General features: G+C 44.2%; 1 protein-coding gene across 3 annotated transcripts in view; it reads right to left on the reverse strand.

Annotated features, from left to right (window-relative positions):
• The window catches only part of LOC121271677 (SUN domain-containing protein 2-like), a 77,923-nt gene extending 65,401 nt beyond the window's left edge, over positions 1-12,522 (reverse strand). For all 3 annotated transcript variants that reach the window (XM_041177813.1, XM_041177812.1, XM_041177811.1), the window contains exon 1: positions 12,306-12,522. The gene's annotated coding sequence lies outside the window, so the exon portion shown is untranslated. The remainder of the gene's footprint in view (positions 1-12,305) is intronic.
• Between the last annotated feature and the right edge of the window lie 1,642 nt (positions 12,523-14,164).

Raw genomic sequence — 14,164 nt, forward strand, 5'->3', positions numbered from 1 at the left:
GTGCGGCCTGGCCAAACGATGCCTGTGAAACGATTGTAAGTTCTAACATTAAACTGAAGCACTATCTCAGACAATCTCTTATGTTGCAGGGTGTTAGCCTGCCCGCTGTCACCATTTATACTGAGACTGAGGTAGTACCAAACTGGTATCAGCAGCGGATAACATTTCAGACAGCACAGACCACAGGCTTTGTGACACTTTCAAAACTACACACAGCTTTGCTACTCACACTGAGAATTTACACTAAAGACTGACATAGACAGAGTAAATAGGATCAGGAGTAGATCATTCGGCCCTCGAGCCTTGTCTGCCATTCAATAGATCATGGTTGATCTTCTACCTGAACACCATACTTCCGCTCTCTCCCCATACCCCTTGATGCCTTAAGAGTCTGGAAATCTATCTATTTCCTCCTTAAATATATTCAGCGACCTGGCTTCCACAGCCTTCTGTGGTAGAGAATTCCACAGGTTCACCATCCTCCGATTGAAGAAATTTCTCCTCAATTCAGTCCTAAACGGCCTACCCTGTATGCTGAGACTGAGATCCCTTGTTCTAGACTACACAGCCAGAGAAAACATCACCCCAGCATCCAGTCTGTCCAGCCCAGTCAGAATTTTATACAATTCAAAGAACAAAGAAAAGTACAGCACAGGAACAGGCCCTTCAGCCCTCCAAGCCTGCGCTGATCATATTGCCCATCAACTAAAACATTTTGCACTTCTGGGGTCCATATCCCCCTATTCCCATCCTATTCATGTATTTGTCAAGCTGCCTCTTAAACATCACTATCGTACCTGCTTCCACCATCTCCTCTGGCAGCGAATTCCAGACAATCACTACCCTCAGCGTAAAAAACTTGCCCCGCACATCTCCTCTATAGTTTTCTCCTCTCACCTTAAATCTATGTCCCCTAGTAATTGACACTTCCACCCTGGGAAAAAGCTTCTGACTACCTACTCTGTCCATGCCACTCATAATTTTGTAAACTTCTATCAAATTGCCCCTCAATCTCCGTCGCTCTAGTGAGAACAATCTGAGTTTCTCCAACCTCTCCTCATAGCTAATAACCTCCAGACCAGGCAGCATCCTGGTAAACCTCCTTTGCACCCTCTCCAACACCTCCATATCCTTCTGGTTAAGTGGCGACCAGAATTGCATGCAATATTCCAAGTGTTGCCTAACCAAGGTTCTATACAACTGCAGCATGACTTCCCAGCTTTTATACTCAGTACCCCTGCCAATGAAGACAAGCATGCCATATGCCTTCCTGACTAACTTATCCACCTGCGTTGCCACTTTCAGTGACCTGTGGACCTGTACACCGAGATCCCTCTGCCCGTCAATGCACCTAAGTGTTCTGCCATTTACTGTATAATTCCTGTGTATTAGACCTTCCAAAATGCATTACCTCGAATTTGTCTGGATTAAACTCCATCTGCCATTTCTCCGCCCAAGTCTCCAACCGATCTATATCCCGTTGTATCCTTTGACAATCCTCTTCACTATCTGCAACTCTTCCAACCTTAGTGTCGTCTGCAAACTTACTAATTAGCCCAGTTACATTTTCCTCCAAATCATTTGTGTATACTACAAACAGCAAAGGTCCCAGCACTGATCCCTGCAGAACTCCACTAGTCACAGCTCTCCATTCAGAAAAGCACCCTTCCACTGCCACCCTCTGTCTTCTATGGCCAAGCCAATTCTGTATCCATCTTGCCAGCTCACCTCTGATCCTGTGCGACTTTACCTTCTGTACCAGTCTGCCATGAGGGACCTTGTCAAAGGCCTTACTGAAATCCATGTATATAACATCCATTGCCCTTCCATCATCGATCATCTTTGTCACTTCCTCGAAAAACTCGATCAAGTTAATGAGACATGACCTCCCCTTCACAAAACCATGCTGCCTCTCACTAATACACCCATTTGCTTCCAAATGGTAGTAAATCCTGGCATGAAGAATCAATGAGATCCCCTCTCATCCTTCTAAACTCCAGTGAATACATCCTAATTGACCCAATCTCTCCTCATACGACAATACTGCCATCCCAGGAATCAGTCTGATGAACCTTCCTGCATTCCCTCTATGACATGCATATCCTTTCTTAGGTAAGAAGATCAAAATTGCACTCAATCCAGGTGTGGTCTCACCAATGCCCTGTATAGCTGCAGTAAGACATGCTTGCTCCTGTACCCCAACCACTTCCGCCTAGAAGGACAAAGGCAGCAGAAACATGGGAACACCACTACCTGCAAGTTCCCCTCCAAGCTACTCACCATCTTGACTTGGAACTGTATCGCCATTCCTTCACTGTCGCTGGGTCAAAATCCTGGAACTCCCTCCCTAACAGCACTGTGGGTGTACCTACAGCAAATGGACTGCAGCAGTTCAAGGAGGCAGCTCACCACCACCTGCTCAAAGGCAATTAGGGATGGGCAATTAATGCTGGTCTAGCCAGCGACGCCCACATCCCATGTATGAATAAAAAAAAGTACTCAAATCCTCTCGCAATGAAGGCCAACATACCATTTGCCTTCTTAACTGCTTGCTGCACCTGCATGTTTGCTTTCAGTGATTGGTGTACAAGGACACCCAGATCCCTTTGTACACCAACATTTCCCAATTTATCACCATTTAAATAATACTCTGTTATTCTGTTAGCCGAAGTGGATAACTTCACACTTATCCACATTACACTTCATTGCTATGTATTTGCCCATCCACTTAACTTGTCTAAATCGCCTCAAAGCCTCTTTACATCTTCCTCGCCACTCATATTCCCATTTAGTTTTGTGTTGTCAGCAAACTTGGAAATATTACATTTGGTTCCCTCATCCAAATCATTGATATGTATTGTGAATAACTAGGGCCCCAGCACTGATCCCTGTGGTACCACACTAGTCATCACCTGCTACTGCAAAAAAGACCCATTTATTCCTACCGATTCCTGCCTGTTAACCAATTCTCAATCCATGCCAATGTATTACCCCATATGATTTACTATTGCACTCTAACCTCTTATGTGGGACTTTATCAAAAGTTTTCTGAAAATCCAAATACATCACATCCACTGGTTCTCCCTTATCTATCCCACCAGTTATGTCCTCAAAAAACTCCAGTAGGTTTTTCAAACATGATTTCCCTTTCATAAATCCCTGTTGAGTTTGTCTAATCCCATTGATATTTTCTAAATGTCCTGTTATCACATCCTTTGTAATAGACACTAGGCATTTTCCCTACTACTGAGGGTAGGCTAACCAGTCTGCAATTCCCTCCCTCCTTTTTTAAATAGTGGGGTTACATTTGCCACCCTACAATCTGCCAGGACTACTGCTCATTTCAGAACTCTACTACACCATACCTCTTCCCATTCATTGCCACTGCCTCCCTAAATCACTACAGCTCTGCACAGAGTCAGACCTTTTATTCTTGGGCCATTATAAATGATAGACAATTTATAGCATGAATGGCTGGAATCTGCAAACAAACAAGATGACACCAGACATGAAATGGGTCAGTTGGAGTATATGTATGCCCTTGTCACCAGTGGGCTAGTAGGCTTGGTATGTAGAGTCACACATCCATTGGGCCAGTAGGTTTAGTGTGCAGAGTCACAGATCAAGTGGGCCAGTAGGTTGCGTGTGCAGAGTCACACATACAGTTGGTCAGTAGGTTCGGTGCGTAGTGTCACACATCTAGTGGACCAGGAGGTTATGTGCGTAGTGTCACACATCCATGGCAGAGAACTGCAGATGCAATGTTGCATCAGTGGGCTTTGCTCAGGCACTTCCCAGGGTCCCTGTTATACACAAATAAGAAAGAACCTGAGAGTCACTAAGACGCTCATTCAGGGAGCAGAGAATGAAAAACAAAGAGTAAGAAGATGAGGTAAAAACTATGCTGAATGACAGCACAGCTCTCCTCAGTGTTAAGACTATTTGCTTTGTGCGATAGATTAGAAACCCAAACACATAGCATCATTATCATCCCATCTAGTTGGCAGTATCCAAAGTAGCCCTGACAGTACACGATTAATAAGGTTATTAGTGAGAGAGAACGTTGATTCAGAAACTCAGGAAGTAGAATCAGTACAATTGGCAAATAGGTCAAGGGTCAGAAAATGCTGGCAGGAGTAATTTATATGCCCCTAAGAGTAATTATACCTCTGGACAGAGCACTAAACAACAAATTAGTGGAATTTGTAACACAGGCAATGTAACAATTGTGGGGACATTAATCTTCGTACACACTGGACCAATCAACTTGGCAATGGTGGTTTGGACGATGAGTTTGTAGAATGCTTTTGTGACAGTTTCCTGGAACAATACATTGTGGAATCAACTAGGGATGAAGCTATTTTAGATCTAGTATTGCAATGAGACGGGGTGAATTAGTAAAAAGATCATAGTAAAAGATCTGCTGGGAAATAATGATTGTAATGCAATTGAATTCCATAATAAATTTGGAAGTTACATACTCCAATCACTAACCAGAATATTAAACTTAAACAAAGCTAAGGACATAGGTATGCGGGAAGAACTGGCTAAGGTTAATTGGGTAAATAGACTAAAATGTATGGCGGTAAATAAATAGTGGGAAACATTTAAAGAAACAATTCAAAATGTTCAACATTCCATTAAAAAACAAAAACTCAGCAAGAAAGATTCACCCGTGGCTTACTAAGGAAGTTAAGAATAGTATTAGATTAGAAGAAGAGGCTTATAATGTTGCAGAGAATAATAGTAAGTCTGAGGATTGGGAGTGGTTTAGAAACCAGCAAGGGTCACCAACAGTTTGATAAAAAGGGAATAAATAGAATGAGAGTAAACTAGCCAGGAATATAAAAACAAATTGTAAAAGCTTTTACAAGTATTTATAAAGGAAGAGAGTAGCTAAAGTAAACATTAGAGGCAAAGACTATAGAAATTATCATGGGAAATGAGGAAATGGCAGAGACATTGAACAAATATTTTCTGTCCATCTTCACAGTAGGGAATACAAGTTACATACCACAAATAGAGGGGCTAATAAGAGCAAGCAACTTAATCAATAACAGCAGACAAAAAGTACTGGAAAAACTTAAGAAACTAAAATCTGACAAATCCCCATGACCTGAAGGTCTACATCCTAGCATTCTAAAAGAGAAGCTATAGAGATAGTGGGTGCGCTGGTTATGATTCCCAGGGTGAAGGGGATATCTTATTAGGAAAGGTTGCGTCTATACTCATTTGAGTTTAGAAGAATGAGAATCTTATTGAAACATATATCTGAGGGGGCTTGACAGAGTAGATGCTGAGAGGATGTTTCCTCTCAGGGGAAGCATAGCTTCAGAAATCAAAAGCCTTCCATTTAAGACAAAGATGAGGAGGAAGTTCTTCACTGAGAGTCATTAATCTTTGGAATTCTCTTTCAGAGAGCAATGGACAGCTGGGTCATTGAATATATTTAATAGCCGAGTTAGACAAATTTTTGATCTATAAGGGTGTCAAGGATTACGGGCGGACAGACAGGAAAGTGGAGTTAAGGCCACAAACAGATCAGCCATGATCTTATTGAATGGCAGAGCAGGCTCGAGACGGCTTAAATGGCAGTTTCCAGCTCCTATTTCTTATGTCCTTATGCGTTGGAGGCAGTTCAGCAAACGTTCACTGCATTGATTCCTGGGATGAGAGGGTTGTCCTATGATAAGAGGCTGATTAAATTGAGTCTATATTCTCTGGAGTTTAAAAGAATGGGAGGTGATCTAATTGAAACATACAAGATTCTGAAGGGGTTTGACTAAGAGGTTGTTTCTCCTGGCTGGGGAATCTAGAACAGATGGGCACGTTCTCAGGATAAGGGATCAATCATTTAGGACTGAAAGTAGCAGAAATTTCTTTAGGCAAGTTTTTGTGAGGTTGTGAGTCTTTGGAATTCTCTACCCCAGGGGGTTGTGGATGCGCCATCGTAATATATTTAAGGTTGAGGTAGACAGATTTTTGATGTCTCAGAATCAAGAGGTATGGAGGAGCAGGTGGAAAAGTTGAGTTGAAGCCTAAGGTCAGCCACGATCACATTGATTGGCACAGCAGACTTGATGGGCCATATGGTCTACTCTGGCTTCTATTTGTTATGTCCTTAGAAAAGTTACCTTGTGTGGATTTGATGCATCCAAGGTTACTGAGGGAAATAAGGGTGGAAATTCCAGAGGCTCTTGCCAGAATTTTTCAATCCTCCTTCAATATGGTGCCAGAAAACTGGAGGATTGCAAATGTCATACCCCTCTTTTAATTAAAAGGGGAAAGGTATAAACTACTAACTACAGTCCAGTCAGTGTAACATCGTTGGTGGGGAAATTTTTAGAGGCAATAATGCAAGGCAAAATGAATTGGCAATTAGAGAAGAATGGACTACTTCCAAATCAAAAAAGTCATTTATTAAATGCAAATTGTGTTGGATTAACTTGATTAAGTCATTTGATGAAGTAAGAAAGGGTAATGCGGTTTTATATTGTGTATATTGATTTTCAAAAAGGGATTGACAAAGTATCACATAATAGTCTTGTTAGCAAAATTGAAGCCCATGGGATTAGACAGACAGACAGTGGCAGTATGGATACAATATTGTCTAAGGGACAGAAAGTAAAGGGTAGTGGTGAAAGGTAGTTTTTCAGATTGGACGTATGTACACAGTGTTGTCCTCCAGAAGTCAGTGGTCCTTTGACGTATATCAACGACTTGGATTTGGAAATATAGGTTGTAATTTCAAAGTTTGCAGAAGCTCAAAAATGCAGTAAACAAAGAGGAGGATAAATAAAAGACTCCAGGGAAACAGAAAAAGGGGAATAAACTTAGTAACTAATTGACAGACACTTGGCAGATGAAATTTAATGCACAAAAGTATACAGTGCTTAATTTTGGAAGGAAGAATGGGGAGAATATGAACTGAATGGTACAATTTGAAAAGGAGGTGCACAAACACAATTTTTTGACAGTGGCAGGACATGTTGAGAAGGCTGTTGAAAAAAATACATATAAGGATCAATGGCTTTATTAGTATGGTAATAGCATGTAAAAGCCAGGAAGTTATGCCAAACCTTTCTAAAACACTTTTTGGGAAGGACGCCAAGTTCTTAGGGAGGGTATAAAAGAGATTTACCAGAATGGTACCAGAAATTGGAGAATTATGTCCCATTCAGGAGATGGGAAGGAAAATATATATATTTACATCAGCCTGGCTACTTTCTAAAATTATTTTTTTAATTGGACAAATGGCTGGACTGACCACATGATGATAGCTCTGGAAGTTTCTGAGCAGTTTAAACATGGACAAAGGGCATCAAACCTCTGTAATGTAACACTCTTTGCCTTGTATAAACATTCCAGCCAAGCCAACGCAATGGGCAGAATTTTGCCCTCGGATGACAGCCGACGTCCGCCACCAAAACGGGCCCGCCGCCATTTTGAGTGGGTGGGCCAATTAAGGCCAGCCCACCGGTCTGCCCAACAGGAAGCGCTATGCGCTTATGGGGATTCCCCATCTGTCAAAGTGCACTCTTTCGCGCATGAGCACTGCACCCTGAGGCAAAGTCCTGTCTCAGGGAGATTAGTGATAGGTAAGAAAAGTCAAAAAATAGAAAAATTTTAAAATTAACATATCTCCCTCATGTGACAATGGCGCACGAGATGGGACATGTTAATAAAAGCGACATAAACTTTATTAGACTTTTTAAAAATGGACATGAAGCCTCATCCCGCCAGTGGATGAGGTTTCATGCTTTATCAGAAGCCCACTGGGGCTCCTGGCCTGCCCACCAGCCTTAAGGTTGGACGGGCAGGTCTCTAATTATCTTAATTAGCCTGTCAATGACCTCAATTGGCCATTGACAGGCCGGCGGGCAGACAGCTGATTTCGCTGTCCGCCCGCCTGCCTAAAAATTTAAAGGGACCGGGATGACGTCGGGGGTTTATCCCGAAGTCATCCCACGTCGTTTACCCGTCGGCGAGCAGGCCCCGCCCCCAAATCGCCGACAGGAAAATTCAGGCCAATGGATTAGCAGACAAGACATCTGCACCAGCCAGCTATAGACAAAGGCAGAGCTATTTGTGACTCCTCATCTCCAATGTTGTGATAATGGTTCTACAGTTACCTGTACAAAACAAAATGGGTTGTAACAAGGGGCCTTGTTAGCTGAATAGCTTGACCCAAAACCGGGTGGTTTTGTTACGTGACCGAGACTTGAGCTGTTTGAATTTCTTTAATTATACTGCTTTTGAATTTTATCTTCAGTTGCAGTTTAACTTCCGAAGAGGACTGGACGCCAGGCTAGCAGCCTGCCTTAGACCTCCATCTCTCTCCAAGTCTGATTCCCAGAAAGAACCTGTATTTCACCTGCAGAGTGAACTGATTTTCAGGATACAAGAATACTTTGTTGCGTCTTTAACAGGCTCAAGCTGCAACAAAGTTCCGAGGACCAAGACCAGGAATTCTGCCAAACAAAGCCACCTGAAAGAACCTTTATTGGACATTGACTTACTGGTGAAACCATACTTCTTATTTTTATCATGGTCTCTGCCCCAAACCCCTTTCTTTCCCTTATCCCTCTTTTATTGTACGAATGCAAAAAGGGATGGACGTAGCGAAGCTCCTTTCCTGCAAGGGGGGGGGCACTTGTGCGTGTGTAAGATAAACCAACCCTCTTATTTTACCTTATCTCATGTTTGCTATTGGGTTATAAATAGAGGATTGGATCACTCCAAACTGAAGGGTTGGGGAACATACGCCACACTTATAAAAGGGGGAAATCAAAAATCCACGGACATTTTTGTTTACGGACAGTGAGTGAGTGAAGAAATCAAGGCTGTCTAAGTTAAACCCTCTCCTGTCCATAACAATTCAGTTACGTAGGAGAGAAGGGAGAAGCTGGGATTGTTCTCCTTTGAATAAAGAAGCTTAAGGGGGGATTTGATAGAGATGGTCGATTTTGAGAAAGTATATAAGGAAAAAATGACAGGAGGGTTGGTAACCAAAGGACTCAGATTTATAGTGATTAGCAAATGAGCCAGAGATAACATGAGGAAATGTTTTTTGTTTTGTTCTACACAGCAAGTTGTTGATCTGGAATGCGCTTCCTGAATGATTGAATGTGCTTTCACCAACCTTAGCGTTCGATATTCAAGAGAGAATTGTATACACATTTGAAGGGAATTTTATATAAAGACTGCAAGTGACTAATTGGAAAGCTCTAACAAAGATCCAGCACAGCCAGGCTTTCTTCTGTGCTGTATGTTTCTAACTACAGTTACGAACATACGAACAAGGAGCAGGGGTAGGCCATACAGCCCCTCAAACCTGCTCTGCCATTTAATAAAATCACGGCTGATCTGATAGTAACCTGAAATCTGCATCTCACCTGCTGCTGATATACCTCACCTGAGACAGTACCTTCCAAGCCCACGACCACTACCATCTAGAAGGACAAGGGCAGCAGAAACATGGGAACACCACCACCTGGAAGTTCCCTTCCAAGTCACTTACTATCCTGACTTGGAAATATATCACTGTTCCTTCACTGTCGCTGGGTCAAAATCCTGGAACTCCCTCCCTAACAGCGCTGTGGGGGTACCTACACCATATGGACTGCAGCGGTTCAAGAAGGCAGCTCACCACCACCTTCTCAAGGGCAATTAGGGATGGGCAATAAATGCTGGCCCGGCCAACGAAGCCCATATCCCGTGAATGGATTGAAAAAAACCTCACTGATCACCATGGAATACTCTAGGAAACAGGGCATCTCCAATAGTATCACATTTCCTAATCTAGAAAATTGTGAAGCATTCCTGGATAGGAAACGGGCATTCATACATTCTTGGCATAATAACCCTGTCCTGCCTCTGGTTAATTCCAAAAGGCCTGTGCCTCACTAAAGTACTAGCTGATTACAGTATCTGGGGAACGTGACAGGCAAATCCAAAGGACCAAACTACACTTGGCTGGCCTTAGGTAGATAACCACACAAACACAGACGGTCACCCCCAGGCTGATGGCGCCAGCGCGGTGCACCCCCAGGCCGATGGCGCCAGCGCGGTGCACCCCCAGGCCGATGGCGCCAGCGCGGTGCACCCCCAGGCCGATGGCGCCAGCGCGGTGCACCCCCAGGCCGATGGCGCCAGCGCGGTGCACCCCCAGGCCGATGGCGCCAGCGCGGTGCACCCCCAGGCCGATGGCGCCAGCAGGGTGCACCCCCAGGCCGATGGCGCCAGCGCGGTGCACCCCCAGGCCGACGGCGCCAGCGCGGTGCAGCCCCCGGCTGACGGCACCAGCGCGGTGCACCCCCAGGCCGATGGCGCCAGCGCGGTGCACCCCCAGGCCAATGGCGCCAACGCGGTGCACCCCCAGGCCGATGGCGCCAGCGCGGTGCACCCCCAGGCCGATGGCGCCAGTACGGTGCACCCCCCCGGCTGACGGCACCAGCACGGCGCATCCCCCCCGGCTGATGGCGCCGGTGCCGGCACACCCCCAGACTTTTGTACAAGAGCACATAGATAATTACAGAATCATAGAATGATACAGCACAGGTGGTGGTCATTTGGCACCTCTGGGAATTAACCAGTGGAGGCAAGGCAGGTTTATTCTGTCTAGAATGCATGAGTGTACCTTTGCTATCCAAGGATGCTTCTCAATCGTCCTGCTGGATGAAGAAATGTGATACTCGAGAAGATAGGGCATCTCAAATAGTATTCCATGGTGATCAGTGAGGTATCGGCTCTGATTAGCTGTAGGTAGAAACATACAGCACAGAAGAAAACCACTCAGCCTGGCTGTGCTGGATCTTTGTTAGAGATTAGTCCCATAGCCCTTTTTATTTTTTTAAATTCCCATCAAGTGGTTATACAATTCTCTCCTGAAAATTGAACGTTATGATTGAATGTGCTTTCACCACCCTTTCAGGCAGAGCAATCCAGACCATAACTTGCTGCATTTAAAAAATAAAAACAAAAAAAATTTCCTCATGTTGTCTCATTTGTTATGCCTTTACTGACTTTTGGAAAGACAATTAATTTTGTCCCGAATTATTGTCCCTAAAAATTTCCCCACCACAACTGTTAGACTGACTGGCCTGCCGTTGCTGGGTTTATGCTTCTCTTTTTGTAAGAAGGGGTACAAGAATTACAATCTTCCATTCTCCTGGTGCCAGTTTTGTACTTAAGGATGGTTGGAAGATTCTGGTCACAAGTCACAAAGTACAAGCTGATGGTTAGAGACCGTCTGCTGTTATTGTAGAAAGAACATTAGCACAATAGAGAGCAGACAGCATGGATTCACAAGGATGAAGCCAGGGATTTGAAACTATATCTGAGGAGATGAGATATTGGGACCAATTTCACTGCAGCAGAGAATGGCAAGAGACAACAGGGCAGTTGGTTAGTTTTTGGATTGCTACAGGATTGTGGGATTGGACAGGACTTAGTTTTGAATTACATTAGCAAAAATCCAATCAAACGTGATTCAGATGGGATAGGCTAAATTCCTTCTTCCGTGCTGAAAACTCAATGGCTCAGAATAAAATTGGAAAACGCTGGAGTCTCAGTAGTTATGGAACAGCTGGGTAATTTCTCACCTCACATCCACCACTAAACTCATTAATCCTCTCAACTGAGCTTCCCTTTTCAGATTAAGAAATTTTTGAGCAGTGGTTTCTACAACCCTTCTTTCTCGCTCCCCTGTAAATAGTGAAGCAAGTGTCCAGTAACATATGTCCCGTTTCTTCTGTCTCCATCACAAGATCTGATGGGATTCTTGGAACGCTTGCATATTAATGATACTTAATGTAAATTTAATGCAGTGCCATTTTTGCCAGGGGAGAGAAAGTGCACCAGTGACTCACACCCACAGCGCCCTGAATAAGAGAAGCCAGTTTCTGGTTAATAGCACAATGCACAGACTCCCTCTTCAATGGAGACAAGAATGGGACAGCACAAGCCTGGGCTTCAACTGTCTGTGTCTCTGCCAATCAAAGTAACTGACCTATCCAAAAACAGAGGGACAGCTCCAGGTGAGTGCAGACGGCCAAACGACTCCGGATGTGAATGCATGTGCAGAAATCATTCCTGTCAGGATTTCTTTCTGTCCTGTTTTTCGATCGTATGGAAAAATGAGATGGTGGCTTTAGCTCTAGATTGGTCGAATGCCCATCCTGTAGCTGCTTTAATGCGCAGGGTCTAGCACTGGCGTATCCAGGGTTATCACGTTGTACAATGGCAATGAAAGAAGATGCCCACACAGTGTTGTCAATTACAGGGTCTGATAACTAGACACCTACCTCGGGACCAAGTAACACTTTAAACAAGGCAAAGGGCCGAGGCCACAAGGCTCCTCATCGCTTCCCAATCTGTAAAACCTTCTCTGTGAAATCAAAGAGCCGGGGCACAAAACGCTTCTGTCATCGATCGAGAGATGATAATGGATCGCGATCCCCAGGTAGCGGAAACCCCGCCCGAATCGCGATCCTGTCGCTGAGGCGGCGGCGGCGGAGAACACCCCCCCACCCCCCCTCCAGCTGACAGCCTCCAATCAGGGACCGGGGGCTGTGCCCACCCCATACCCCCGATTGGACAGCCTAGTTTCAATCAAAAGCAACTCCTCGCTGGTTGTTGTGTTCAAAAGATTCACTTCCTTGTGTCAGTTAAACTGATTTAAAGGCGCAGACAGGCACCCTTACCCTTGTCACATTGTGGCTTTCGGCTCCTTCTCCCCTTTATCCCAACAAGACACCGAGTCTCACTTGCACAACAAAGGGCGAAATCTTCCCCTTTGCCATTCTTCCCATCCAAGTCCAGGCGGTGGGAGTTGACAGGCTATTGAACTACAGCGGGCATCACATCCAATCCTAATCCTGCCCTTACACTGTGGGTTGTCTTGTTTTTTAGTTTCAATGATGCACACAGGCCATCAACATTGTATCTAAGCTAACTTAACTGATAACGTATTTTCCTAACATGAACACATATCTGCAGTAACTGAATCCTATCAAGACAGGCTCCAACATGTGTTATTTGACTTTTAACCCCCAGGTCAGATGACCCTATATATATATATATATATATCATATATAAGAGTACTGTATAGTATTTAATACAGGAGTCCACTACTACAATCAACTATTATCATAACATTTTCCCTTTTTTTTAAAAAAATAACCTTTATACAACTCAAGTACACAAAGTCTCTTATCTATTCTTTCTCACTCTGTTTTGATCAGTCTGTTTTGTCTTTTACTCATCTCTGCACCTCTGTGTTTTTTCACAATTCTTCCACTGGATGTTCTGAATTGTGACTGATGTGATTTTGAAGGACAAGGGGCCTTCTCCAGCTCTGTGTCACTATCACCCCTTGGATAGTTTTCAGAACTCTCGGGCTTTGTCTGGTTATCTCATAGATGTTTACAGCACAGGAGGAAGCCATTCGGCCCATTGTGTCCATGTTGGTCAACAAAGATCTGACTGCACTAATCCCATTTTCCAGCGCTTGGTTCATAGCCCTGAAGGCTGTGGCAACACAAATGAATATCTAAATATTTCTTAAATGTTACAAGAGTTTCTAACTCAACCACCCCTTCAGGCTGTGAGTTCAAGATTCCTACCACTCCCTGGGTGAAAACATTTCTCCTCAACTCCCCTCTTATCCTTCTACCTCTTGCCTTAAATCTATGCCCCCTGGTTATTGACCCCTCTACTAATGGAAAAAGTGCCTTCCTATCCACCCTATCCATACCCCCTCATAATCTTATACACCTCCATCAGGTCCCCTCTCAACCTTGGCTGCTCCAAAGAAAACAATCCTTCCTCATAGCTCAGACCCAGGCAGCGGCCCGGTAAATCTCCTCTGCACCCTCTCCAACGCAGTCACATCCTTCCTATAATGTGGTGACCAGAACTGCATGCAGTACTGCAGTTGTGGCCTAACCAGCGTTTTATAAAGTTCCAGCATAACCTCCCTGTTCTTTTATTCTATGCCTTGGCTAATAAAGGCAAGTATCCCATATACCTTCTTAACCACTTTACCTACCTGCCCTGCTACCTTCAGGGATCTGTGGGTACCACACACCAAGGTCCCTCTGATCTTCAGTACTTTCCAGGGTCCTACCATTCATAATATAATCCCTTGCCTTGTTAGCTCTCC

The sequence above is a fragment of the Carcharodon carcharias genome, chromosome 31, assembly GCF_017639515.1.
Source record: "Carcharodon carcharias isolate sCarCar2 chromosome 31, sCarCar2.pri, whole genome shotgun sequence".
Classification (NCBI taxonomy): Eukaryota; Metazoa; Chordata; class Chondrichthyes; order Lamniformes; family Lamnidae; genus Carcharodon; species Carcharodon carcharias.